At 43.6% G+C, this 26,778-nt stretch overlaps 1 protein-coding gene across 1 annotated transcript in view; it reads right to left on the reverse strand.

Moving 5' to 3' along the window:
- Nucleotides 1–24,542, reverse strand: part of LOC311103370 (inactive rhomboid protein 1-like) — a 43,978-nt gene extending 19,436 nt beyond the window's left edge. The window contains exon 1 of the mRNA XM_084144933.1: nt 24,247–24,542. The gene's annotated coding sequence lies outside the window, so the exon portion shown is untranslated. The remainder of the gene's footprint in view (nt 1–24,246) is intronic.
- Nucleotides 24,543–26,778: the final 2,236 nt, after the last annotated feature.

The following is a 26,778-nucleotide window of genomic DNA, read 5'->3' on the forward strand; positions in this document are numbered from 1 at the left end:
GACAGACCTACTGACAGACAGACAGACCTACAGACAGACAGACCTACAGACAGACAGACAGACAGACAGACCTACATACAGACAGACAGACAGACAGACAACTGTGTGCTTCGGAAGCCCGTCTCCTTCTCTTGTCCTCCAGTCCAGTCCAAAGTCAACATGGCAGCTGACTTGGCAGAGTTCTGAGGCTTGCGTCTGGGGAAGAGGATGGGAGGATGGCAACCGCCAGCCGGATACTAGGTCTGCAGGCTCCAGGACACCCAGCATGGACACAGGCTGTGGTTATGGCAGTGATTGGGCTGCCTGCTACCACGTGGGAGTCTTTAACATGGCAGTCATCTCCTCTCACCAGGATAATGAATGAGTACAGTACATTAGGCCTGCATGAAGGCCAAGGGCCTAGCTAGGATTCAGTGTCATCCATCCCAGTCTGAAAGGCACACTGCCTGGACTTTATAGGGAGGAAGTCCTTGAGCAGTGGAGATGTCCTTGAGGAGAGTTGATGTTGATTGAATTCTACATTTTGGACCCCATCCAAGGACACCGGATTATCATTTTTCCTGACTCCTGACTCCTTATAGTTTCAATTCACATTCAAGTTCCAAAAGGCTTGAAAACACCATCTTACTGTAAGGCAACTGGCTCAACCATTTATATTAATTGAGTCGAAGAGACAATGAAGCCAATTCTATATGCATAGAATACTATATGTCTTATCTAAAGGTTAAATCTGAACGTTGCATGGCAACAATTTAATGCCTGGAGATAGCAACAGTTTTCCCACCATGATAACTACTCTCTCTGTCTGACTTTACACTCAGCATTCTTAAGGTTAACCATAGCTGCGGGAAGGAGTTTGGGCGTGGGGCTGTACAAATATTTTTGCCCCCGCTGGTTCTGCAGATGGATAAACCGGTCCGCTAATACAGGACTATTAAAGGCCCAGTGCACTACTTTTGTGAAAAAATAATTATTTCATATATTTCTTTATACTTAAAAAAAAATACTTTTTTTTTTATTCTGATTTTTCAGGTGGTGCTGCAGCACTCTCAGCACCGCTACTTCCAACGGCTATGAGGTTAACGTGATTTAATCTGTGGGCCCTTTAAAGAGATTTGTTTGAAGGGCCCACTCCCATCCTTGCAACATGCACACTGCAAGATCAGCTTCCTGCTGACGCTTCAACTCCAGGCTAATGCATGTGAGAAATGAACACTCCCTACTCAACCAAACAAACTCGAATAACTATGTTTTTACATTCTGGAGCTGCTGTTGCTCTACAAGGCTAATGCTCTCCATTAGCGGGGGGCGGGGAAGACTGATAGGCAGACTAAACCCAGAGGACAGACCCTGGTCTCTCCAGGTGCAGGGTAGGACAGAGATGTCCATGAGGCTTTCAGGTTATCAAACTGACAGCCTGGCTCAACCACAGTGTTTTACCTCTCTGGGGAGCCATGTAGATCTAGCGTTGGTATATGTGCTACACACACACACACACACACACACACACACACACACACACACACACACACACACACACACACACACACACACACACACACACACACACACACACACACACACACACACACACACACACACACACACACACATACATACACACACACATTGTCCCTGGATGAGGTTTTTAGGCCATCTATTAATATAATGACTTGGTAAATGGGTGCCAGTCATGCATAGAAAGGCAGTGAGTTGTGACAATGGAGGGCCCAGCTGTAACAGGTAAAGCTTGAAGACAAACAGTGGCGAGGAGGGCTGGGGGCTGCATGGAGCTTTGTTGATGTGACTGCTTCTCCTTCACTGCCTCTTTCAGCTGCCTATCTGAAAGGGCTTTTGGTGGGCGAGGTCAGGGGTGGGGGGGTCGTGTTAGTCCTCATTGTGCACTTTTCAACAGGACCTAGTTCTCCTGCTGCTATCTCACAACAACGTTTCCTTAATTGACATATCCTGTCTCACGTTATCCACATTCTAAATATAGCCCTCTTTTGATGCCTGCTAAGTAGAAACAAATGTTCCACAGAACATTCTACATTTATCTGTTTTCTCTGGTTACCCTAACTTCCTGATACTATACACCCCTCGACATAAGATCTCATCGATAGTTTAAATAAATACAGAAAATGACAACATGATCCATACAAGAAACCAACTCCATTTCATATACCATGTGTACAGGAATGCATTTGTCAGCACAGCCTCTCTCATCTAATGCCCAGATTTGGAAATAGAACTGATACATTATACATTTCTCAAATGGGTCTTGTACAGTATGTTTCCCAAGCCCTCCATCCAGGGACATAACCTGAATTCATAACAAGCTGTGTCAATGGAACATTCCATAGCAACATTCCATATGATCTTCAGTGGAACAGCCCCTCACTATCTCTCGCCCCTCGAGATTGCTGGCTCAGCTGTTAGCATGGCTGAATCGTTCAAATTCCTGGGGACCATCATCTCCCACAACCTCAAGTGGGAGGGAAACATCACAGCGATCACCAAGAAGGCACACCAGTGGATGTACTACTTGCGGCAGCTGAAAAAAACTCAAAATCTCCCAGGCAATCCTGATCCGGTTTCACGCATTAATCGTTGAGTCCATCCTCACCTCCTCCATCACCGTCTGGTTTGGGTCTGCGTCTGCCCGCTGCAAGGGAAAACTGCAACGCATTGTCCGTTCTGCAGAGAGGGTCATCGGCTGCTACCTGGAAGCGTGCAGGAAAGATCATCGCCGACCCCTCCCACCCCGATCACCCCCTACTCCAAAAATGCACCTCTGGCAGGCGGTTCAGGTCACTCATGACCAAAACCTCCCGCCACCTGAAAAGTTTCTTCCCCCAGGCTGTGGCCCTCACCAGCCATCTGGCCCATAGTGACTAAAGGACTATGGACACTAAAGGACACTTTACGCTGCACACCGCATCAAGCCATCTCTAAACTGTATATAAAATAACTACACTATACTGTATTGCACTCTGTCCATCTCTCTGCACTTAGATATATACATACTGATACTGTAAAAGTGTACATCCACTGTACATCAACCGTATACCCACTGTATATTTGTATATCTGCTCATTCTCTTACTGCTCTATGCACACTCTATATATGTATATAGAGTTGAAGTCGGAAGTTTACATACACCTTAGCCAAATACATTTAAACTCAGTTTTTCACAATTGCTGACATTTAATCCTAGTAAAAAGTCCCTTTCTTAGGTCAGTTAGGTTCACCACAATGTGAAATGTCAGAATAATAGTAGAGAGAATGATTTATTTAAGCTTTTATTTCTTTCATCACATTCCCAGTGGGTCAGAAGTTTACATACACTCAATTAGTATTTGGTAGCATTGCCTTTAAATTGTTTAACTTGGGTCAAACGTTTTGGGTAGCCTTCCACAAGCTTCCCACAATAAGCTGGGTGAATTTTGGCCCATTCATCCTGACAGAGCTGGTGTAACTGAGTCAGGTTTGTAGGCCTCCTTGCTCGCACACGCTTTTTCAGTTCTGCCCACACATTTTCTATAGGATTGAGGTCAGGGCTTTGTGATGGCCACTCCAATACCTTGACTTTGTTGTCCTTAAGCCATTTTGCCACAACTTTGGAAGTATGCTTGGGGTCATTGTCCATTTGGAAGACCCATTTGCGACCAAGCTTTAACTTCCTGACTGATGTCTTGAGATGTTGCTTCAATATATCCACAGAGTTTTCCTTCCTCATGATGCCATCTATTTTGTGAAGTGCACCAGTCCCTCCTGCAGCAAAGCACCCCCACAGCATGATGCTGCCACCCCCGTGCTTCACGGTTGTTCTTCGGCTTGCAAGCATTCCCCTTTTTCCTCCAAACAATACGATGGTCATTATGGGCAAACAGTTCTATTTTTGTTTCATCAGACCAGAGGACACTTCTCCAAAAAGTACGATCTTTGTCCCCATGTGCAGTTGCAAACCGTATTCTGGCTTTTTTATGGCGTTTTTGGAGCAGTGGCTTCTTCCTTGCTGAGCGGCCTTTCAGGTTATGTCGATATAGGACTCGTTTTACTGTGGATATAGATACTTTTGTACCTGTTTCCTCCAGCATATTCACAAGGTCCTTTGCTGTTGTTCTGGGATTGATTTGCACTTTTCGCACCAATGTACGTTAATCTCTAGGAGACAGAACGCATCTCCTTCCTGAGCGGTATGACGGCTGCGTGGTCCCATGGTGTTTATACTTGCGTACTATTGTTTGTACAGATGAACGTGGTACCTTCAGGCATTTGGAAATTGCTCCGAAGGATGAACCAGACTTGTGGAGGTCTACAATTTCTCTTTCTGAGGTCTTGGCTGATTTCTTTTGATTTTCCCATGATGTCAAGCAAAGCGGCACTGAATTTGAAGGTAGGCCTTGAAATACATCCACAGGTACACCTCCGATTGACTCAAATGATGTCAATTAGCCTATCAGAAGTTTCTAAAGCCATGACATCTTTTTCTGGAATTTTCCAAGCTGTTTAAAGGCACAGTCAACTTAGTGTATGTAAACTTCTGACCCACTAGAATTGTGATACAGTGAAATATAAGTGAAATAATCTGTCTGTAAATAATTGTTAGAAAAATTACTTGTGTCATGCACAAAGTAGATGTCCTAACCGACTTGTCAAAACTATAGTTTGTTAACAAGAAATTTGTGGAGTGGTTGAAAAACAAGTTTTAATGACTCCAACCTAAGTGTATGTAAACTTCCGACTTCAACTGTAATGTATGTAAACTTCGTATAAACTCTGTTGCCTGTATTCTGTCTTTAAATGTTGTCTATCACTAGCGGCACCATATCACCAAGTAACATTCTGAGTACAGTACCAGTCAAAAGTTTGGACACACCTACTCATTCAAGGGTTTTTATTTATTTTTACTATTTTCTACATTGTAGAATAATAGTGAAGAGATGACTATGAAATAACACATATGGAATCATGTAGTAACCAAAAAAGTGTTAAACAAATCAAAATATATTTTAGATTTTAGATTCTTCAAAGTAGCCACCCTTTGCCTTGATAACAGCTTTGCACACTATTGGCTTTCTCTCAACCAGCTTCACCTGGAATGATTTTACAACAGTCTTGAAGGAGTTCCCACATATGCTGAGCACTTTTTGGCTGCTTTTCCTTCACTCTGCGGTCCAACTCATCCCAGACCATCTTAATTGGGTTGAGGTCAGGTGATTATGGAGGCCAGGTCATCTAATGCAGCACTCCATCACTCTCTTTCTTGGTAAAATAGCCCTTACACAGCCTGGAGGTGTGTTGGGTCATTGTCCTGTTGAAAAACAAATTATAGTCCCAGTAAGTGCAAACCAGATGTGATGGCATATCACTGCAGAATGCTGTGGTAGTCATGCTGGTTAAGTGTGCCTTGAATTCTAAATAAATCACTGACAGTGTCACCAGCAAAGCACCCCCACACCATCACACTTCCTCCTCCATGCTTTACATGGGAACCACAGATGCAGAGATCATCCGTTCACCTACTCTGCGTCTCACAAAGACACGGCGGTTGGAACCAAAAATCTCACATTTGGACTCATCAGACCAAAGGACAGATTTCCAGCAGTCTAATGTCCATTGCTTGTGTTTCTTGGCCCAAGCAAGTCTCTTCCTATTATTGGTGTCCTTTAGAAGTGGTTTCTTTGCAGCAATTCGACCATGAAGGCCTGATTCATGCAGTCTCCTCTGAACAGTTGATGTTGAGATGTGTATGTTACTTGAACTCCGTGAAGCATTTCTTTGGGCTGCAATTTCTGAGGCTGGTAACTCTAATGAACTTATCCTCTGCAGCAGAGGTAACTCTGGGTCTTCCTTTCCTGTGGCGGTCCTCATGAGATCCAGTTTCATCATAGCGCTTGATGGTTTTTGCGACTGCACTTGAAGAAACGTTCAAAGTTCTTGAAATGTTCCGGATTGACTGACCTTCATGTCTTAAAGTAATGATGGACTGTCGTTTCTCTTTGCTAATTTGAGCTGTTCTTGCCATAATATGGACTAGGTCTTTTACCAAATAGGGCTATCTTCTGTATACCACCCCTACCTTGTCACAACACAACTGATTGGCTCAAATTCCAGAAATTAACTTTTAACAAGACACACCTGTTAATTGAAATGCATTCCAGGTGACTACCTCATGAAGCTGGTTGAGAGAATGCCAAGAGTGTGCAAAGCTGTCATCAAGGCAAAGGAAGAATCTCAAATATAAAATATATTTTGATTTGTTTAACACTTTTTTGGTTACTACGTGATTCCTTATGTGTTATTTCGTAGTTTTGATGTCTTCACTATTATTCTACAATGTAGAAAATAGTACAAATAAAGAAAAACCCTAGAATGAGTAGGTGTGTCCAATCTTTTGACTGGTACTGTACTTGGCGAATAAAGGTGATTATGATTATGATTATGAAAGTGAGCAGCATTGCAGGAGAAAGCACATCACGTCTAACCAGTCTAGTCAGTCACAGTGTCTGGTCTAGGTGGGGGGTTTCCTCCCTGCTGCTTCTGTGTGCTCTCCTGCTCAATGTACAGGACAGTATATCTGTGTCCCAAATGCAAATGGCACTCTATTCCCCATACAGTGCACTACTTTTGGCCAAAAAGTGGGCTGTCATTTGGGACAATCAACTGTATATCTCTTTAGTAGGGCCTGTGAGTGGACAGTCACAGGAAAAGGATCCATCTTATTGTAAGTGACAGAGCTCCAGACAGTGCAGCTGGCTGCGGGGCAGAGCTGAGGCTGAGGAAGAGGCTGGGTAGATGAGCGCGGCTGGGCAGAGGGAGGCAGGCTGGGCGTAGGGGTGAAGAGGAAGAGAAACAGAGAGGCAGGCTGGCGTGCAGGCGCCATGATGGATGACCTCATTAATCTGGGTACTGAGAAGGCTGGACACTTCCTTCCTGAAAAACAGAACTTCCTGACCGCAGGCTCTGGTTCGTCGCTCTCTCATTTTCTCTCACTTCCTCTCTCTCTTTCCCCGGCATTTCTCAGAATATATCTTTCTCTTTCTTCCTCTGTTGCTGAACCTCAATCACTTTATTTTAGTTTTCTCTAAATGTCTTGGTGTATAATTGTACATGTCCCTCTTTTCTCTCACTGAGCGATACAGTTGCCTACTCATGACCCAAAATACACTATACAAAACTATAAGACAGTGACTTAGCTTTAGTACCGCATATCAAATGTTCCCTTTTCACCTAACAGAATATGCACCATAAATACTGTAAACCTGGATAAAAACAGAGATTCTCCCTGGTAATATTGACCTTCACCATGCTGGAGTTGTCACTAATCACAATGCAGCCTATCCATCATGGCTGCAGCCTGCCTGCCTCACGCCATGTTGAAAGCAAAGCAAAGCCTGATATAAAGGAAACAATGGGAGGAAAATATGCCATTCAGCAGCTCACTCTTTTATCCAAACACTGATCTCACTCCTCATATGACTCCATAGGCCTACTATGCTGCAATCTGCATGCACCGTAGGCAATAACACTCCCACAAAGTCATTATTGCCAAGGAGCCCAACAAGACCTCATCCTTCAAGTGTGTTTGGATGGATAAGGAATGTGCTAAGCAATTAGAACAAGCATCTGATCTGGCAATGGACCTAAATGGGAGATCTAGAGACTGTGAATCAATTGCACTTAATAACAACGGCCTCAGTGTTGTGTAACACCTGGCCCATCTGAGGCCCATCTGGGTATTTATTGCAGCATGGGTGCTGCTTTTGATCTTTATATAGCACACACACACACACAAACACACACACACACTCACACACACACACACACACACTCACACACTCACACACTCACACACGCACACACGCACGCACACCACTACCAAGCGAGACCAATTAAGAAGCTGACAGAACCTGCAAAGCTGCTGTGTCTTAGTTTGGGTGCCTATGGATGACTTCTGAAACAGCCACAGATTAAAGGACTAAGAATATCAACATAGGATTAATGTTGGAGGAGAGACAGCAAGACCAGGTGACCATGCTGATTGTGGAAGCGGAGTTTGGATGCAGACTAGAGTTGCCTCTATGACATAACCAAGGTTATAATCACAACTCTCTGTTCCTCTTTCCCTCCTTACCTCCTTCACGCCGTCTCCTTGATGACTAACAGAGCAGTGTGACTCTAAACCACGTGGTTTCCATGCACATGGCGCCGGGATGACAAGGGGTTTTTCACCAGGGTTTTTTAAGGGGAAAAGGAAGGAGGGTCCAGCTCTGGTTCCTCTCCTCAGTCTGGGCGTACGGCCTGGCGGTATGCTCCTCTTACATGGAAGGAAATACTCCACATAGCTGCAGACCAGGCCAGCCTAGACCAGTCCAGGGTAGCGGAGGCCAAGGAGCCGCCCTGTGTCCGGCCTGCTCCGCACCATTAAGATTCAGTGTGTGTCTAGCCTGAGGCAAACTGACACAGTGACATGTGACAGGCTGTCACCCCGAACCATCCCCATCTGACATTAAAACACAAACAACAGGAATACCCTCTGCAGCTGACCCAGGGATCCAGTGTCATGGCTGGGGAGGGGAGGACGGGAGTGGCCAGAGGGGAGGGGGGAACTGGCAGGACAGGCCTGTCTGGTGGAAGCTCATCCCATTCCCCATGTTTGCTCACTCAGACACCCGGGCCGGCTCACCCTACCGTCCGGGAAACACACACACGTGCACGCACGCTCATACACACACCACGGGGGGATTTTACAGTGCAAAGTCAACACTTCAAAGGGAGTGTGAACGTGCTACATTGGGTGCATGGGAAAAACCTCTGCTACTGCTGTCCAAACAGTATTGACTGTATGCTATGATCTAGTGCCAGAGGTACTATGTATGAGAGGATAAGTAGGTATCTGACGCTGTTCTGTGTGCATACAGTCTATTTATAGAACTTCAATGGCCAACGTCCTGCTGGAGATGAAACTATAGACTAGCTTATATAATGACAGACATCCTAGATATCAAGGCAGTAGAAAGTACTGTAGGATGATATAACGGCAAATGCTACTACTGTAACTGGCAAAAAGATGGCCACATCCTTTTAACATCTCACTAGTGACTTCACAGTATGATGTGCACTATACTGTACATTGACAGTGTTGTGCACTTCAACACTCCTGCAAATAGCTTCATATACAGTCTATTTAACAGCCAGCCCGTGTAGGAACTCTAAAATGAAACAAAGTACAGTAGGCAACATCCCAGTGAATACATTGAGAAAACAGTGCCTATATCTTCCTCGGGAAATCAACGTGAAAAAAGGTTGAGGTGTGTTTTATATCAGGGAGAGGAATTGCCCTGAATTGCCACGTCTACTGAATCAGTTCACTTGAAGTTGAGTATGTTCTGCCCAGGCAAAATGTTTTTTCCACTTTTCTTTTGGGGGAGAAATATTATTGCAAGGGTGGATAATTCAACGGATAAATTATTAAGGCGTTCTATACTTGTGAATAATTCATTGTGTATTTCCAGAGACAGACAGACAGACAGACAGACAGACAGACAGACAGACAGACAGACAGACAGACAGACAGACAGACAGACAGACAGACAGACAGACAGACAGACAGACAGACAGACAGACAGACAGACAGACAGACAGACAGACAGACAGACAGACAGACAGACAGACAGACAGACAGACAGACAGACAGACAGACAGACAGACAGACAGACAGACAGACAGACAGACAGACAGACAGACAGACAGACAGACAGACAGACAGACAGACAGACAGACAGACAGACAGACAGACAGACAGACAGACAGACAGACAGACAGACAGAGAGAGAGAGAGAGAGAGAGAGAGAGAGAGAGAGAGAGAGAGAGAGAGAGAGAGAGAGAGAGAGAGAGAGAGAGAGAGAGAGAGAGAGAGAGAGAGAGAGAGAGAACCACTTGGCCCATAGCACTCTGTGACTACAGTAGTACACTTACTGACTATTTTCTCAGAACTCTTTAGTGTGCCCCTCTTAACTCAACTCTTTAGTGTGCACCTCTTACCTAAACTCTCTAAAGTGCCCATCTAACTGAAGCTCTACTCCTAACCCACAGCAGCACTTGAGATGGTTGTTGCATATCTTTACTATGGTGGAAAAACCAGCCTCACTGTAAATCTGTATCTTGTCTGGATACATGCCAGAGAGACGACTCTAAACTTGCCTCATGGGCCAGATGCCTTATATTATTCTAAGACAAGTAAATGTAATTTCATTTAACACAATCTAACATTGTATCTTCTTGCGCATGGGCCGTGATTACATCAGCTGATTCACACACACACACACTCATACAACCTCCTCAACTCTGAGATGTGGTGGGAATAGAGAGGGTGTTTTATCGTAGCCTGAAGTCCCTGAGACTGCTGCTATCATGCCAGGGTCCCAGACTGTACTTTTTCCCATGGAAACTGTCCTTATCTCCCCAGCAGACAACCCAGTGTGCCCACGCAGAGAGGCCTGTCACCTGGGGAGAGAGTGGGTGTAGAGACCCAGCTAGACCCAGGGCCTCTCTGACATCCACCCACCAGACCACTGCAGCCTGGAGGACAAGGTGTGACCATGACAACAACTACTCCATGTAGCCTGTATAACAGCCTTGTAACAGGTATATCTATGAATAGCCAGTATTTAACAGCCTGGGGATGGGTAGGAATGTTGTGGGGCCAAAGAGCAGAGTAAAGAATGGAGATAATACAATTAGCATGTGCATGACACTCACAAGGACGTGACCTCATTTTAAAGGGACATTACCTAATGTGAAAGGGAACTAGGAGATCTGGGTCAAAGGTTAAAAACACAGAGGAGGTGTTTGATTGGACTAATTCAACCATGACCATTTATCAACATTAACCTTTTAAGCTGGGTTGGTTTAACTGAGGTTGAGTGGTTTATCAAGATAACGTCTACAGTAGAACAATGCTGACACCATCTTCTGTCAAACTAAATGTTAGCCTACATAACGACAATAACATCACTTGCTACTCAAAATGCCAAAGGGTTATCCAAGTAATAACATTACTCAATATTTCATGATAGATTAACATGACACTTTTACACTCCATAATAAATCACAGTAATTACATGTGTATAAATAAAATACTGTATCTCCACTCTCTGCACTGACAGTTGACAGCCAAGAGATAAGATAATATAATTTTTCTCATTACTAATTCACAAATTCAAAACAGTGCTGGCCTGACAGGGCAAGCGAAACCACTGGGTGAGCCACAGCCCTCTCTCTCTCCATAATCAGTCGATCAATAACATTAATATTTGACATTGTGACCGGATTTTAGCGTGTTTGACCTCTTGACCTCTCACCGTTTGACATAGAAGTGTCTGTATGGATTTACATCCTCTTGAGAGACAGGGCAGCTTTAACAAAACAAAGGAAAACAAACTCAAAGCAGAATGTCTCTCCTCCACTACTATCCCCAGTGGAGAGGCTCCCAGATTCATCCCCAAACTAGCTAAACAAGCGACTTATTGTCTGTAGAAAGCAGTCAGAAGCTGCCCTTCCTGTTAGCCAAGTGAGCTAAGAGGGGACTCAGCAGCAGAACGACCAAACAACATGTGATCCCCATCTAAATAGTTTCCAGCATGATATCAGACTGAATCGCTCCCGCCTACAAAAGGCTGCATTGTGCACTGGGCATCAGGCTGATGATGCACATGGGGCTGAAGGAGGGTCATTGTTGTGGAGACTGATTCAAAACTCCTCCTCAACATGAGAGAAGGAAGGGGAAAACCAGACTGACTGAAGGATTCATTCCTTTATCCATCAAAACCTCACTTGGCTAACAGGAAATAATATAAGTCATATGGTGACGACAGGCCGTATCACCTCCAGAATACACCGTCTGAAGGACTTCATAACAAGATACGAACTCAGGGCCGTCAGCTAATTCTGTGTTTAGCTAATGACTTTTCTGTGTGCCCTGAGTTCGTTAACCCCATCATGGTTAGGAGGGCGTATATGTGGACAGACTCCAGCTGTATCAGACAGACAGCGTATCTTGTTATGAAGTCCTTCAGACGGTGTATTCTGGAGGTGATACGGCCTGTCGCCACCATAGTACTCACTGTGTGCACTCCTAGGTTTATTTCCACGCTCTGGCCAATCAACACGAGTAAAAATACTTCACAAAGAGACGCCAACAACTGTGTGACCTCACATCCTCCCTGAGAGACCACCAGCATGGAGAGGTCAGATGACTGCTTATTTAAGACGTGCTGGGAGGAAGTGGGGAGGAGAGGAGGAGCTGAAGAGACCTCCGAATGGGAAGCAGGAAACACACTGCTGTCTGGGAGGCTTCTCCAAAATATCCGCCGTGCACGGCCACGGAAACAACACACACACTAATCAATTTCATCCCATCACCAGTCATGAGGCATCCCTCTCCTCCACATTCTACAGTAGAGAACAACAGCCACCCTTCCCTCCTCCCTCTGCCCTGTCCCGTCAGCCCCCTCTGGCACTGGGGAGCGGATGGGCTGCAGAATGAGCCATCTCCATGCAGTGAGAAATCAAAGCTGCTGTCTCTATTGAGGAGAGCAGACGAAGCGTGGCCTGTTGCTCTGGGACAAAGGAATTAGCCAGACTACACACAGATTTAGCCAGGGAAGAGAATGGACATTGGGCTTGTCCAAATCAGCCCTCTGATCTCCAATCAAAGCCAATGAGGTCAAACCTCCTGATAAACTGGCCCGGGAGGGACTGGCAGGAACACCCACCCTCTGTCTGTCTGTCTGCTGGGGTGAGGGATCAACTGCCACCCTGACACACCACCAGAGCTGGGTTCAAACAGTATGTGTTTACTATACTCAGGTATTTATTGTCTTTGAATACTATTTGAACCCAGGTCTGACAAACCACCAGAGAAAATTTGCTTCACCATTATGTCCTAAAAACATAGGCATATACTGAAAGCTTAATTTAATGACATTCATAATCCATTAATTCATTAATTTATCCAAATACTATTAAAACTTTCATTCATATATTATATTAAAACGTTCACTACTTGGTCATTTGTTTGCATGTAATATGATTCAAAGCCTCTTCTAATCCCTTCATGCAGATTTGCTTGACCTTTATGGTTAATTAACAATTCTCTATTCTCTCTATCATCCATTCGTTTTGGGTTTGGAGTGAGTCAAATATTTATTCGGTTTGGAGTGAGTCAAATATGTATTCGGTTTGGAGTGAGTCAAATATGTATTGGGTTTGGAGTGAGTCAAATATGTATTGGGCTTGGAGTGAGTCAAATATGTATTAGAGAACCACGTACTCTTCACGGTATCACTTCCTCAAACCAAGAGCATTCTTGCATGGATGGAAGTGACCTCAACTGGTTTAGCAGACAGGGGTGGTTTATGGTGAAACCTGTGTACACAATTGAGAAATATCACACAGAATACACACAAGCAGATCGAAGGAATTTATTTCCTGACCAGCACCACAACAAACAGGGTCCTCTGAGGCCTAATACCTGCTATGATCAGTTGTAATATTAAGACTGGGGGCTTTCTCTGGGATGTTACAGCTAGTGATAGGGGCACAGCACTCACTGCTAGTGCTTGAGCAGAGAACAGACAGGCAGGGCATCGGATGGTGGTCTTACAGCCAAGTGACAGGGGATGGAATGTCCCAGAGCATCTTTCAGCTGTAACCCCCATCACAGGAGGGGCCATAGATCAACCATAGACTACTACAGTACCACTGCTGCTGTGTACAATTGGGGGCAACAATCTGTGGTCTCAATCTATTCAACACATATACAGTCACTTACACACAGTAGCTGTTGAGGCTGTGTACTATGGGTCTTTAATCTTCCACACACAGTGACTCCAACCAGACAGACAAACCCATTCACCTTTGACATATATATATATATATATATATATATATATATATATATATATATATATATACAGTTGAAGTTGGAAGTTTACATACACTTAGGTTGGAGTCATTAAAACTCGTTTTTCAACCACTCCACAAATGTCTTGTTAACAAACTATCGTTTTGGCAAGTCGGTTAGGACATCTACTTTGTGCATGACACAAGTAATCTTTCCAACAATTGTTTACAGACAGATTATTTCACTTATAATTCACTGTATCACAATTCCAGTGGGTCAGAAGTTTACATACACTAAGTTGACTGTGCCGTTAAACAACTTGGAAAATTCCAGAAAATGATGTCATGGCTTTAGAAGCTTCTGACAGGCTAATTGACATAATTTGAGTCAATTGGAGGTGTACCTGTGGATGTATTTCAAGGCCTACCTTCAAACTCAGTGCCTCTTTGCTTGACATCATGGGAAAATCAAAAGAAATCAGCCAAGACCTCAGAAAATAAATTGTAGATCTCCACAAGTCTGGTTCATCATTGGGAGCAATTTCCAAATGCCTGAAGGTACCACGTACAAACAATAGTACGCAAGTATAAACACCATGGGACCACGCATCGTTCTGTCTCCTAGAGATTAACGTACTTTGGTGCGGAAAGTCCAAATCAATCCCAGAACAACAGCAAAGGACCTTGTGAAGATGCTGGAGGAAACAGGTACAAAAGTATCTATATCCACAGTAAAACGAGTCCTATATCGACATAACCTGAAAGGCCGCTCAGCAAGGAAGAAGCCACTGATCTAAAACCACCATAAAAAAGCCAGACTACGGTTTGCAACTGCACATGGGGACAAAGATCGTACTTTTTGGAGAAATGTCCTCTGGTCTGATGAAACAAAAATAGAACTGTTTGGCCATAATGACCATCGTTATGTTTGGAGGAAAAAGGGGGTTGATTGCAAGCCGAAGAACACCATCCCAACCGTGAAGCACAGGGGTGGCAGCATCATGCTGTGGGGGTGCTTTGCTGCAGGAGGGACTGGTGCACATCACAAAATAGATGGCATCATGAGGAAGGAAAATTCTGCGGATATATTGAAGCAACATCTCAAGACATCAGTCAAGAAGTTAAAGCTTGGTTGCAAATAGGTCTTCCAAATGGACAATGACCCCAAGCATACTTCCAAAGTTGTGGCAAAATGGCTTAAGGACAACAAAGTCAAGGTATTGGAGTGGCCATCACAAAGCCCTGACCTCAATCCTATAGAACATTTGTGGGCAGAACTGAAAAAGCGTGTGCGAGCAAGGAGGCCTACAAACCTGACTCAGTTACACCAGCTCTGTCAGGAGGAATGGGCCAAAATTCACCCAACTTATTGTGGGAAGCTTGTGGAAGGCTACCCGAAACGTTTGACCCAAGTTAAACAATTTAAAGGCAATGCTACCAAATACTAATTGAGTGTATGTGAACTTCTGACCCACTGGGAATGTGATGAAATAAATAAATCATTCTCTCTACTATTATTGTGACATTTCACATTCTTAAAATAAAGTGGTGATCCTAACTGACCTAAAACAGGGAATTTTTACTAGGATTAAATGTCAGGAATTGTGAAAAACTGAGTTTAAATGTATTTGGCTAAGGTGTATGTAAACTTCCGACTTCAACTGTATATATACATATATATATCCCTCTGGTGTTATGGGAGGGGAAACAGTCTCTCTGTCTGTCCCAGACACAACAAGGTGATTTTCATAACCTTCCGACGTTGAAATCCCTTTCATCTGTAATACATTGCAGATATCCAGGGAGATAAGAGGATAAAAGCTGAACAGGTGAGACTCATCAATATAGTCAAACCCAAAGCTACAAAGAGGAAGTGATTTTGTTCCTGTGGTTGAGTCTTAGAGGTGTATCGCTGTTGCCCTGCGGTGTACTAAGACAGGTGCTCCACTTACACCTTGAACATGTGCACTGATTCCCACAGCCAGGCAGCCAGCCACCCAGACTGCCTGTTTACAAGTTCCTACATTCATCAACTTCGACATGTACGCTCTGCCCAAACTAGTTTCTGTGTGTGAAAAATGCAGCACTCTCAACTATACTGCTGCTATACTGATATGATCTCTTTCTCTGAACTTCTCTTTCTCTGAACTTCCAACCCTTATAGAGTAAACCTCTAGGCCTGGAGTTCATGAGAGTTTCTTATTAAAGCCTCTACTAAAATAAGGAACATTATTGTTGTCCTCTGTAAATTTGTATAAATAGAGATAAATAGCACAAGTGGGTATTTTTGTGCTTGATACACTGTATCATACTCTCCTGAGCACCATCAATAGACCGTGGAAATGTTGATACAAACGTTACAATGACAATGTCAAAACGGTTTATCCGCTTTGTCTGTATTTTATATCACTCAGTATTTAATATGTGCATCGTATTAGAGGAAGATGGGACTAATAAAAGTGAATAATCTCTGTTTTAGTGATTTTAAATTTTTTAGCTACATTTGGCCATTCTCTCAGCTCTCCCACGCCCTGGAATCTCCCCCACACATAACCTTTGATTGACCTGTTTCAGACATGTTCCTTACCTGTATCTTTACATTTTATTCCCTTATCTAACAAAGTGCCATAGGATCCTCTATCATCAAGTTATCTCTGAGGAAGTGACGCTGGCCCTGGGGGATCATCAGAAAGGAGGCCAGCCAGGGTTCAGGTTTGAGGGGTCGGGGGGTCGGGGAGAGAAAGGAGGGGCGGACGGGCCTGCTACAGCCAGCTATGCTGCACAGAGAGTAGTGGAAACTCTGTATATCCCAGGCAGACCCCTGGGATATACAGCAGGCTGGGGGGAGCCTTCCTCAGTCCTCACCCCGTAGATTGGGCTGAGGAAAACACAGACTCCTCCACAGAGATGAGCTCAATGTTTTGACAGGGGAGAGATGGGGGGACAAGGGATGACACATATCCCAGCTTCCCAGGTGTGATCGTCATTGTGAGGTAATCCAAATAAACCCTCATCAGTCAGGTAACAGGTTATGGTGTGACTGAGTGATTAGGAGAGATAGAGTGGTGGTGATGCATTAGTCAACCCCTACAGCAGCAGAACCAACTTGACTCACTGTATCTGGGCTACGTCCCCAGACTGAAGAACCTGACAGACTCTATTCATTGATTTTTCTGTTGAATCGCTGTTCTCCATGCTAGTGCTTTCATCAGAGTCGACATGCAAATGTCCTTCACTACTGTGCACCCAACCAGAAGAATCCAGAAGACGGCTTCATTATTGCAGTGCATGATGTGCAATACTGGCATCACTGGTAGGCTTTACATCATCTTCCTGGCACAAGGCAATGCCAAGCACAACCACTGAAAACTGGCCAATGGATGGAAGAGTTGGTATGGATCTGAAGTGTAGCACAGGCAGCAGACAAGAACAGGAGAGCAAACTAAATTAGGAAAGGAAAAACAGAATTATAGGATGACGTCATAAGCAATTTCAGTCATTGTGACACAAAGATCTTAAAACACAAGTCAAACAGAACAGTATAACTACAGTACCTTTCTGTGCTGTAGCACTTGGACAACTTCACTACGTCACAGTGCTTTAACAAGTGGAACAGCCAAGGCACACACTCCCTTACAGCAAGCAAGGGACCATGGTGGTGCCTTGAAACTGGAAATGTCAAACCTTCTGTCCAAGAAGGGTAGCAGTGTGCTTCAAGTTTCAGTAGAATGTGAAATGCACTCGGAGTGATCTAAGTGGTCTCCCTGTCAGTTATCATTAGTCATTCCTGGATCCACCTCCTCCCATAGGGCCAGGCAAGGCCAAGTCACAGAGCTGTTCCAAACGCACACCCTCATTTCTTGGAAACTCTGTTAGAGAGTGAGTTGGGCCCATGGTATGTGATGGAGGTGGTGGTGGGAACTGTTGGTTGAGACTGTCCAGATATTACTGTGTAGGACTCTGTGTGCTCTTCCATGCAGGGGAACAGTCTACTTGAGTTTACCACTGTGATACACAATGAGGATCTGCAGTCCCTAGGGCAGGGTTCCCCAACTGGCTGCCCGCGGGCCGAATTCAGGCCGTGGGTGATTTTAAGTTTTCTGAGCAAAAATGTTTTTTCCGTAAAAAAATGTTTTTTGTTGTTGTTGGACATAAAAGACTGTAAAACACCAGCAAATCAGCTCCAAGTGATCTTCATTTTGGAAATCTGTTCCAAAGTATTCCCACGCACAATAGAGAATAATACAGTGCCCTCCGTAATTATTGGGACAGTGAAGCATTTTTACTTATTTTGGCTCTGTACTCCAGCACTTTGGATTTGAAATGATACAATGACTATGAGGTTAAAGTGCAGACTGTCAGCTTTAATTTGAGGGTATTTCTTCATATTATTTCATCCATATCAGGTGAACAGTTTAGAAATTAGAGCACTTTTTGTACATAGTCCCCCCATTTTAGGGGACCAAAAGTATTGGGACAAATTCACTTATATGTGTATTAAAGTAGTCAAAAGTGTAGTATTTGCTCTCATATTCCTAGCACACAATGACTACATCAAGCTTGTGACTCTACAAACTTGTTGGAATGCGTTTGCTGTTTGTTTTGGTTGTTTTTCAGATTATTTTGTGCCCAATAGAAATGAATGGTAAATAATGTATTGTGTCATTTTGCAGTCACTTCTTTTGTAAATAAGTTCCACACAGTTTCTAAACAGTTCTACATTCATGTGGAAGCTACCATGATTACGGATAGTCCTGAATTAATTGTGAATAATGATGAGTGAGAAAGTTACAGATGCACAAATATCATACCCCTGCAAAAATGTTAACCTGTTTTAGGGGTATGATATTTCTGTAACTTTCTCACTCAGCATTATTCACTCATTGTCATTGTATCATTTCAAACCCAAAGTGCTGGAGTACAGAGCCAAAACAACACAATAGGGCGGCGCACAATTGGCCCAGCGTCGTCCGGGTTTGGCCGGTGTAGGCCGTCATTGTAAATAAGAATTTGTTCTTAACTGACTTGCCTAGTAAAATAAAGGAAAAATACAAATACAAATAAATGTCACTGCCCAAATTATTACGGAGTTTACTGTATGTGATCGTATACAAATGTAAGCAAGGTTTAAAAAAGGATTCTGTTTTAGTCAAATGTTATATCTGTTTGGGCTTCTTGAGGTCAATTTGCAGTCTACAAATTATTTGTAATTATGTTCCAGCCCCCTGACCATGCGCTCAAGAAAAAATGGGCCCGTGGGTGAATCTAGTTGATGATCCCTGCACTAGGGTCTGACGGCTTGCTGGGCCAAGGATAGCGTCGGAGAATGCAGGCCGCACTATTTAAAAATGTGCTTTCAACTGTAACAGTCCTGGGATAGTAACTATACTTGTCCCTCTCCAATCCTTGTGTCCGTCTGGCCATTCAGTCTTTTAAAGAGATAGTGAGTGTAGTAAGCTAACACTATGGACAGTCTGAGAGTAGAAACCTGTACTAATGGGCTCTAACTGAAAACTGAACAACAAAGATTTATCTTGAGGATTTTGCAATAATGGACTTTTTGGCTGTACATGAGAACGCTCATGTAGGAAAAACTGCTGAATGTGGCATATGTTATTTTTAGTCCTGGACTCAAGATTCCTGTCGAAAAAAACAAGACTGACAATAGTTCACTAACTGTATTACATTTTACATTTTAGTCATTTAGCAGACGCTCTTATCCAGAGCGACTTACAGTTAGTGAATAATTATAATTTTTTATACTGTCCCCCCGTGGGAATCGAACCCACAACCCTGGCGTTGCAAACACCATGCTCTATCAACTGAGCTACATCCCTGCCGGCCATTCCCTCCCCTACCCTGGACGACGCTGGGCCAATTGTGCGCCGCCCATGAGTCTCCCGGTCGCGGCCGGCTGCGACAGAGCCTGGAGTCGAACCAGGATCTCTAGTGGCACAGTTAGCACTGCGATGCAGTGCCTTAGACCACTGCGCCACTCAGGAGCACGTACTTGACCACCATTAAACATCAAGCCTATATTTAATCTGTTTTGAGTGGCAGGATCTGAATTGGACATGAGATTCTGACTTATTGTGTAAACTCTGTTTTATGAGATATTACACAGGTAAGGACCTGCGCTATACACATGCCAACAGATATGTAACAATAATTTTCCATGGACCCATTTTTTTTTGTTTATTGGGTTATCTATGAAAAAGAAAAACGCCCTCACAGTTACTGTCTACAGACACAAAGCCGTAAGATCAAATTGCACAGAGCAGTTCCTCCTCCTAGGAGCTCTGGTCTGCTGGGTGGGAACACCCACAACATTCCCACAATGACGTGTGCCACTGGGTTAACCAGTCTCAGACCAGACGCCACCCCATTGAGAACAACAAACAATGGAATCCATAAGAACCCCAGCAGCAAGGATCATGCCCTAAATTTGATCTCATCAGACTAAGCCCCACCTAAAATCAGCTTAAAACAAATAATAACATAAAACAATCTATATTAATCCCTATATTCAGTTAAAGGAAGTTCACATTCTGCCCTGTATTTATAACAGGAAACATGGGTATTTGAGTTTCTTGGGATTCCTGACTGTGGATCCCAACATAGGCTATGGCTGAGTCTTGATAGATGAGGTGCTAACATGGGGACTAAGAGAGAGAGAGGAGCAGGCAGAATGGCTTGCTGGCAGACAGAGCCTTGGAGACCAGAGGTAGACCTGAAATAGCATTACAGCATTACATCACATCTGACTAAGTTTGCAGACCTGTCTGTCGGCCGGGCCTAGCCTCTGCAGAACAGGCCCTACATGCCACCTCCAAGATGTAATGGGAAGGTTACAGTTAGCTGCTTCATGGCTGATTTCCTGGGACTCACATAATCAAGGCCTGAACACTGACAGGAAACTCACAGACCAAAGCAATGTTCCATTTATTCATACACGGCCAAACTCAAGACACCCAAGGAAGGACGATTGTGAATACAAACAAATAGCCTCCATGACCAAGCCAACTCCTCACACGACACAAAATGGTGGGGGATTAGTTTTGATGAGGCTTTTTCATTGTGACTGTTGGAAACTAATGTGAAGGTTTGTGTATTTGCTTGCATGTATAGAAAGGCTTTCATGTCTGACATCATGTGGAAAACATCTTCCTGTTCACAAGTATTCCACATAAAGCGTAATCACCATGGCATATTCTCCACGGTTCATAGATTGGCAGATTGAGATGACAAGTCATTTTTGCAACATCTGAAAAGTGTGGTCTGTTTTTGCTTATCAACCATTCCTGAAGCCTTGACACAATCTGACACAAACTCCAGACCGACTACAAGCACATCAAAGTTAAGGATGGTAGCAGCGGTTGAGCAAGCACCAATGGGGCCCAGATCAAATAGAGCGCATAGGCAGTTAGCTGTTCTTCTCTCACCATTAATCTTCAGTAAAACCATACCTGCCATGCTTGTAAAGCACCATCTATTTGTCTGCGGTCGTGGGAACACTCTTAACTGATCTGCTAAGCAAGAACACCACGCTTATTGTTAATAGAAATGCTGAACAAGTTGGTTGACATGTTTAACTGCAAGACTAGATATATTGTTGCTTTGCCCTATATTTTACAAATTAGAAGCATGCTTCCACAAACAGAGGAATCCTCATTTGAGATACGGATACACATACATAATTTAGATTGTTGGGTGTGTGATTCACGTGAGAGTTCCATGTTAGGATTTAGCCCACACTACAATTAACCCGAAAGGGTAAAGCAGTTTATTCAGAGATGCCTGGGTCTCACATGATGTAGCAAGGACTTTTGGTGCCACGGCAGGCAGCCTGGGGTGATTTAGAGAAGCATGTGCTCAACACACACACACACACACACACACATACACACAAAGAGAGAACAAGAGAGACAGAGAGAGAGAGAGAGAGAGAGAGAGAGAGAGAGAGAGAGAGAGAGAGAGAGAGAGAGAGAGAGAGAGAGAGAGAGAGATCTGTACAGAGACTAGGGTAAATAACTGAAGGCCATGGGAGAGAACAATGAAGTTTCATAACAAGACAGACTGGTGTCATAGAATAGACGTAACATAGTAAACGTTGAGTAGGATATGTTACATTTGGTATGGTTACATAAGAAATAAGTTACTTAAGGCAAAAACGAAAGGAGGGTGGTTGGTCGGCGGTGGATAGTTGGGCCCAAAGGTTGCGTGTTCGAATCTCATCACAAACAACTTTAGCATTTTAAGAAATTAGCAACTTTGTAACTACTTACTACTTTTTACATACTTTGCAACTACTTAGCATGTTAGCTAACCCTTCCCCTAACCTTAACCCGTTTTAGCTAACCCTAACCCTTTAACCTAACTCCTAACCTTAACTCCTAAAGCTAGCTAACGTTAGCGTTAGCCACTTAGCTAACATTAGCCACAACAAATTGGAATTCGTAACATATTGTACGTTTTGAAAATTCATAAATTATTGTACGAAATGGATGATGGACATCCATAAATTAATACATAACATACGAAACGTAACATATCATACTAAATAGAGTGTCTTGCAGAATAATATGAAATGCACTGAGACCACGTTAAACAAGACAATCATTCCAGGAAATATGCACCAAGAGGCTGCATCATCTCATTGACTGGACAGAGCAGCAGAGGACCTGCCATGAGTGGATGACTAGTATCCACATCTGGATCTGTTTTTCAGCTTTTCAATGAATCATCATGAGGTGATTACAACAAACACCTACACAGAACACAACCTCATGGCTGCCTTAGAAAGCCTTAAATATAATAGAGATGCTATATGCTACCATGCTAGTGTCCTTCCCCTAAATATATATTTAAAAAAAACAAGACAGAAACAAGTCTGGCACAGTCTGGTGGGTTCAAAACAGGACTACTGAGGGTGAGCCAGGTTCAACCCAGTAACCCAAGTGAACACAACACCACTTGGAGAGACAGTGAGTGAGTATTGCACACTTAGCCAGATTTACTGATAGATAGATAGACAGATACTGCACCATGACTCATGTGGGCATGACTACCTCAGCAGCCCCCTGCTACACCCACATACCAACCAACCAACACAGGCCTGGCTAGCCCATTCCCACCTGCTCCCTTCAATGCCAGCTCTAGAACCCCTCGGTTTTTCCAATAAATATTCTCTCTCGATTGTATAGCACACAAATGCCACACAGCTTCTTCCACACATGCCTCACACTGTGCACACTGAGGCAACATTCCCTCTCTTACCCCCCATGACCGTCACTATCACACATCATGGCCCTGCCTGCTGTATCTGTGTCATGACATCAGCCCTCATGATGATCCTCTGGATGAGATCATGTTTCAGCAGGCCATGTGCTGCCTGCCTGGCCTGCTGCTCCTCTCACTTTGCCAAAATAACTCAGCACATTTGAATATGTCTCTCATTCCTGTTGCAGACAGGGGCTGTAGTACAGTGTCCATTGATCAGGTAGCACAGTGGAGGCAGATGCCTATGCTATATTGTGGAGTCTAGACAGTGGCATTGCATTCATGACATGTATGAAAATATTAACAAGCAATCAATTACCTAATAATAACTATCAATAGTAATATTGCATTTTCATAACAGAATATTGATAATGGTCGTCATGAACAATCGTTGGAGTAAAAGGTGAAAGAGTACAGCCATAATAATTTATTCCAATGATTTTGCTTAGAAAACAACTGAACCCACTCATTCAAGGAGAAACATTATCAGAGGAGAACTGTTACATTCAACACCTGCCAAAATAAATAAGGTGTAAGCCTGCGTAATAGCACCCATATTCTATAGTAATACCTTGCTATGTGCGCCTATACAGACCGGGCGTGCTACTATGCTACAAATGAACATGCCTGTCTGTCGTGAAGCCTATAGGCGCTCGCGGAATGACAAACATAGAATAGAAGCACTGGTATTGAGGTGATGACAAGCTGTCATTCACAATCACAAATATGCTAAACGAAAGAAAGGTCTTATATTGTATAGCGATAGACGTAGATCTTTGCAACCTACAGCACAGATGCATGTGAACCAGGCAATTCAAAACAGGTTCCAATATCAAATAGTATAATTCGTTCGATACATTCCCTTTGGATCGTGTGAGGAGACTATCGATCCCGGTTTAGGCTATCGATCATACACCCGTGCGCACACGAGACAGAGGGAGGGACAGATTGCTTATTCCAGATCGTCTTCTTAACATTCTATTTCTGATGTTTTAAATCCCATATAGCCTAGCACTCTAACCCCAGCCTATAAATGCAGTATAAAAAGCAACTTACCCTTATCAAAATCAAGTCCGATGTTTTCCGGTGTGGAGAAAAAATCTGGTTGTAAAGATTTCAGATCCCAGTTATTGAAATGTGATGTGGTGTCACTTCATTCTGAGAAGGAAAAATAATAATTTATTTCGAGTCCTTCATTCTGAGAAGGAAAAATAATAATTTATTTCGAGTCAAACAAGAGTCCTATTCTATATCCTGGAACTAGCCACAAAACGTTAAGACATTCCCAGATATGTCTATTGGGCTCCTATTTTCACAGGCAGTGTCCAGCGCATTCCCACACTCCAATGCTCAACCAGGGTAAGTTTTCTTCCGCGGGTAATTCAGTTTCACCAACCGCGAACCCCGCCCTTGAGCATAGGACAAGACTGTCAAACCGACCAGCCAATCGGTTTACATGGGAATCCACTGGCGTGCTCGGCGCTAACCCGCTGACGGGCGTGACTAAGCAAGAAGAGATCAGGTTTAAAAATATTAAAGAGACAGGATCATAACAAATAATGTACCCTCTCATTCTGCACTACGCAGACATTGGCCTATCCAGAGAAATCATATGACATGACGTCATAGGACATACCTGATCATGTTAACTGTAATTACATGGTTATTAGCCTACTAGGTTATTAAACCCCTGTTCATACCTTTGTTGGCTACTCATTTTGTAGTTAAAGTAAGGGCATGATAATTTCAACAGATCTGTTCAATATATGTTCTTTATATCCCAATCATAATAACTTTATTTGTAAAGCATGTTTCAAGCATTAAACAAACAGAAACAAAACAATGGTCCTAACATGTTAATGAATAACAGTTCAGGACAGAATGACACTGCATAGACATGCATGGTCCAGTGAACTCTCCCGAGTGGCGCAGTGGTCTAAGGCACTGCATCGCAGTGCTAGCTGTGCCACTAGAGATCCTGGTTCGAATCAGGCTCTGTCGTAGCCGGCCGCGACCGGGAGACCCATGGGGCGGCGCACAATTGGCCCAGCGTCGTCCAGGGTAGGGGAGGGAATGGCCGGCAGGGGATGTAGCTCAGTTGGTAGAGCATGGCGTTTGCAACGCCAGGGTTGTGGGTTCGATAAAATAATGGATGCGCTAACTGTAAGTCGCTCTGGATAAGAGCGTCTGCTAAATGACTAAAATGTAAATGTAAATGTCTAAAGGGCCTCTGTTGTGAGAGCAGTCATGTGATATTGTTTCACATCACATCCTTTAAGATAACTGAACCTAGAAGCTGATGTAACTCAAAGCCCATCATGTCTCTGTTTGTTAAATTCTAGTGGCTAGACACCTCTAAAAAGAGATACATAAATGACTAGCTTAGGCAGCCTGTCCTATAAGAACCTACTGTAGCCTAACGAATTCTCAAGATAATTGTATAGATCAACATCTGTACTGTCTACTGTATAAGGTTATAAAGTATTCTATCAGTTGAGTCTTCGTTAAGCATTGATGAGCATATGAGCAGGGTGTCTGCTGTGAGATAGGTTCCCATCACAGTCACAGACAGTTGAAATAAAGATAGAAGAAATCAACTCCACTGCAGGAAGAATTTGATAGCTAAGACAAAGATGTCACATGTGACATTCCATTATTCTCACCTCAGGTACCTGATATTCCTCCCATATCTGTCCTCTGGGACTTTCCAGCCATGTCTTCATGATTAGTCACTCTACTCTCCAAGCCTCATCCTTTCCCAGCCCATGGACCCTGTTCCCATACGCCAGTCATTTCCTCCTGAGACAGACACATGAAAAGCAGAAAAACACACAATGTGTTACACAAAATCGGTCTTGTTTTTCATATTTTTACAGCCCTAAATCAAATCAAATCAAATGTTATTTGTCACATGCGCCGAATACAACGGGTGTAGACCTTACCGTGAAATGTTTACTTACAAGCCCTTAACCAAAAATGCAGTTTTAAGAAAAATAAGAGTTAAGAAAATATTTACTAAATAAACTAAAATAAGAAAATAAAAGAGCAACAATAAAATAACAATAACAGGGGGTACCGGTACCGAGTCAATGTGCAGGGGTACAGGTTAGTCGAGGTAATTGAGGTAATATGTACATGTAGGTAGGGGTAAAGTGACTATGCATAGATAATAAACAATGAGTAGCAGCAGTGTAAAAGAGGGGGGGGGGGATGCAAATAGTCAGGGTAGCCATTTGATTAGCTGTTCAGCAGTCTTATGGCTTGGGGGTAGAAGCTGTTAAGAAGCCTTTTGGACCTAGACTTGGCGCTCTGGTACCGCTTTCCGTGCGGTAGCAGAGAGAACAGTCTATGACTAGGGTGGCTGGAGTCTTTGGCAATTTTTAGGGCCTTCCTCTGACACCACCTGGTATAGAGGTCCTGGATGGCAGGAAGCTTGGCCCCAGTGATGTACTGGGCCGTACGCACTACCCACTGTAGCACCTTGGGGTCAGAGGCCGAGCAGTTGCCATACCAAGCGGTGATGCAACCAGTCAGGATGCTCTCGATGGTGCCGCTGTAGAACTTTTTGAGGATCTGAGGACCCATGCC

This window comes from Coregonus lavaretus (genome assembly GCF_964263955.1).
Source record: "Coregonus lavaretus genome assembly, chromosome: 28".
In the NCBI taxonomy this organism is placed as follows: domain Eukaryota; kingdom Metazoa; phylum Chordata; class Actinopteri; order Salmoniformes; family Salmonidae; genus Coregonus; species Coregonus lavaretus.